Here is a 3423-nt window from a genome sequence, read left to right on the forward strand (position 1 = left end):
CTTGGTACGACCCGGTGCACTTGCTGGTTAGTTTGTGGGTTATAAATTTCGCACCAAATTTTTGGCGCCGTTGCCGGGGATTGAATGTGATTGACAACTACTCGTTGTTTGATTGCTTTGATTAGATAATTTTTTCTTTAATTAGTTTCTTTTTGCATTATTAATTTTTATTTTCCGTTTCTTAATGTCCTTTAATTCTTTTTCTTTTTTTTCGTTAGTATTTCCTCCCCTCCCTCCTTGTCTTCATTCATTTTTTTTATTGTCTTTAACTTCAATTTTTTTCAATTAGTTCTTAGTTCTTTTTTTTTCTTTCTACTTTCATTTTCTTTTATTTTCGTTTTTATTCTTTCCATTATTTTTTATTTCTATATTTTTTATTTTATTAAAAAAATAAAAATAAATAATAATAAAAATATATTTTTAAATTTTGCATCATATATTTATTTTTTCTTAATTCCTGAAATTAAGTTTGGTGTCCCCGTAGTAATTTTTCTTTTAAAAATATTTTTTTAAAATATTAGTATTTTTTTGTTTAATTTTTAAATTTTTAGTTCACCTCTTTTCATTTATTTTTTAATTCTTCTTTTATTTTTATTATTCTTTATTTTATTTCTTTTCAAAAAAAATTATGTTCTTTCTTCTTTACTTTCCTGTTTACCACATGGTGCGTTTAATTCTTTTTGGTGTTTTGTCCTAAGAAAAATAATGGAAAGAGATCACATGGGTTACTACTCACACCCAAGGAGTGATTCATATTATTGTGGATGGAGAAACTACCCAGATTTTGGTTGACAAGGTCAAGAGCAAAAAGATTTCAATGTCCCATATCCTATCCATCAAGAACCACCATCTCCATATTCATATCAAGAACCACCATCTCCATATACATACCAAGAACCATCCTCCTCTTTTTATTCACATCAAGAACCACCATCTCCATATTCATATCAAGAACCACCATCTCCATATATATACCAAGAACCATCCTTCTTTTTTTATTCATATCAAGAGCCACTATCTCCTTACTCATATCAAGAACCACTATCTCCATATACATACCAAGAACCATCCTCCTCTTTTTATTCATATCAAGAGCCACCATCTTCTTACTCATATCAAGAACCATTAGCTCTTGAGCTTCTCATGAAAGAATGCATACATGATATGAGGATGAGTGTCAAAAATATAGAGAAATATGTGGAGTTGATTATCAAGCCCCAGGGAGAGGAACAAGCAAATTCCTTCCCAAGAGATACAATGCAAGATCCTATGGAAGAAAGTAAAGAAATCAATCAAAGGAGTTCATACTCCAATGAATTAGAGAACTTTCCACCCCCACACATGGAAGAAGAGGAAGATGCACAAACAAAGGAGGTTGTAAGAGATGAAAACAATTATGGGAATCTACACTCCAATGAAGCAGAGAGTGACATAGAGGATGAGTTTATTAAACCACCACCAACAACAACAACAACAAAGCCTTGTCCCACTAAGTGGGGTTCGGCTGCATGAATCAAACGACGCCATTGTGCTCTGTCATGTGTCATATCTACAGAGAGACCATTTACATGTAGAAAAGAGTGTTCTTAGGTCTTCCTCTGTCTTTCGCCCCTTGTCCATCTTCCATCTCATCCACCCTCCTGACTGGATGTTCTATCGGTCTTCTTCTCACATGTCCAAACCACTTAAGATGCGATTCAACTATTTTTTCCACAATGGGTGCTACTCCAACTCTCTCCCTTATATCTTCATTCCTTATTTTATCCAATCGCGTATGACCACTCATCCATCTCAACATCTTCATCTCTGCCACACTCAGCTTATGTTCGTGCTCCCCTTTAGCCACCCAACACTCCCTACCATAAAGCATAGCCGGTCTTATAGCGGTGCGATAGAATTTACCTTTAAGTTTTAAAAGCACTTTTTATCGCATATAAAACCAGATGCACTCCGCCATTTTGACCACCCTGCTTGGATCCTATGATTTACATCCTGTTCAATCTCTCCATTATCCTGTATGATGCACCCAAGATACCTAAAACTTTTAACTTTTCGTAGGGTGTTTTCTCCAATCTTCACCTCTATATTAGGGTTTTCCCTTCTCGGACTGAACTTACATTCCATAAATTCCATCTTGCTACGGCTTATGCGCAGACCATACACTTCTAAAGCTTCTCTCCATAACTCTAACTTCTTATTTAGGTCTTCCCTTGACTCTCCCATAAGGACAATATCATCGGCAAAAAGCATGCACCATGGCACAGGCTCTTGGATGTGCTCTGTGAGTACTTCCAAGACTAATGTGAAAAAGTATGGACTTAAGGATGATCCCTGGTGTAATCCTATACCAATAGGAAATTCCTCTGTCACACCACCTTGAGTCTTCACACTAGTTGTGGCCCCATCATACATGTCTTTAATTGCATGAATATATGCGATCCTTACCCTCCTCTTTTCTAAAACCTTCCATAAGACCTCCCTTGGTACCCTATCATACGCTTTTTCCAAATCAATAAACACCATATGTAGATCCCTTTTATTACTACGATACCTCTTCATCATCCTTAAAAGGTATACCGCTTCAGTGGTAGATCTGCCTGGCATGAATCCAAATTGGTTCTCTGTTACTTGTGTCTCTTTTCTTAACCTCCATTCTATCACCATTTCCCATAACTTCATGGTATGACTCATAAGCTTGATCCCTCTATAGTTTCTACAACTTTGTATATCCCCCTTATTCTTGTAGATAGGTACCAAGGTACTCTTTCTCCACTCATCAGGCATCTTCTTTGACCTTAAAATCTCATTAAAAAGCTTGGTTAACCAATTGATACCTCTTTCTCCAAGACCCTTCCAAACCTCAATCGGGATATTATCAGGTCCTACTGCCCTGCCATTTTTCATCTGCTTTAGAGCCTCTTTTACCTCGAAGTCTCAAATTCTTCGATAGTAGTCAAAATTTTGATCTTCTTCCCTTGTGCATAATCGACCAAGGCTCATGAGAGTCTTCTGTCCCTCATTAAATAACTCGTAGAAGTAGCTCTTCCACCTTTCCTTAATCTTCTCCTCTTGAGCCAACACCTCTCCATCCTTATCCTTTATGCACTTAGCCTAATCCAAATCTCTCGTTCTTCTTTCACGGCTCTTTGCGATTCTATATATACATTTTTCTCCTTCTTTTGTGCCCAAAGACTGGTAGAGACCCTCATATGCTCTTGTTCTTTCTTCACTTACCGCCACTTTTGTCTCTTTCTTAGCCGCCTTATATTTTTCCCAGTTATCTGCGTTGCGGCATAAAGACCACTCTTTAAAGCACACCCTTTTTATCTTTATCTTTTTTTGTACACTGGCATTCCACCACCAGGACTCCTTGTCTCTTGGTCCTATTCCTTTAGATTCACCAAAACTTTCTTTTGCTGTTCT

The sequence above is a fragment of the Arachis ipaensis genome, chromosome B05, assembly GCF_000816755.2.
Source record: "Arachis ipaensis cultivar K30076 chromosome B05, Araip1.1, whole genome shotgun sequence".
In the NCBI taxonomy this organism is placed as follows: Eukaryota; Viridiplantae; Streptophyta; class Magnoliopsida; order Fabales; family Fabaceae; genus Arachis; species Arachis ipaensis.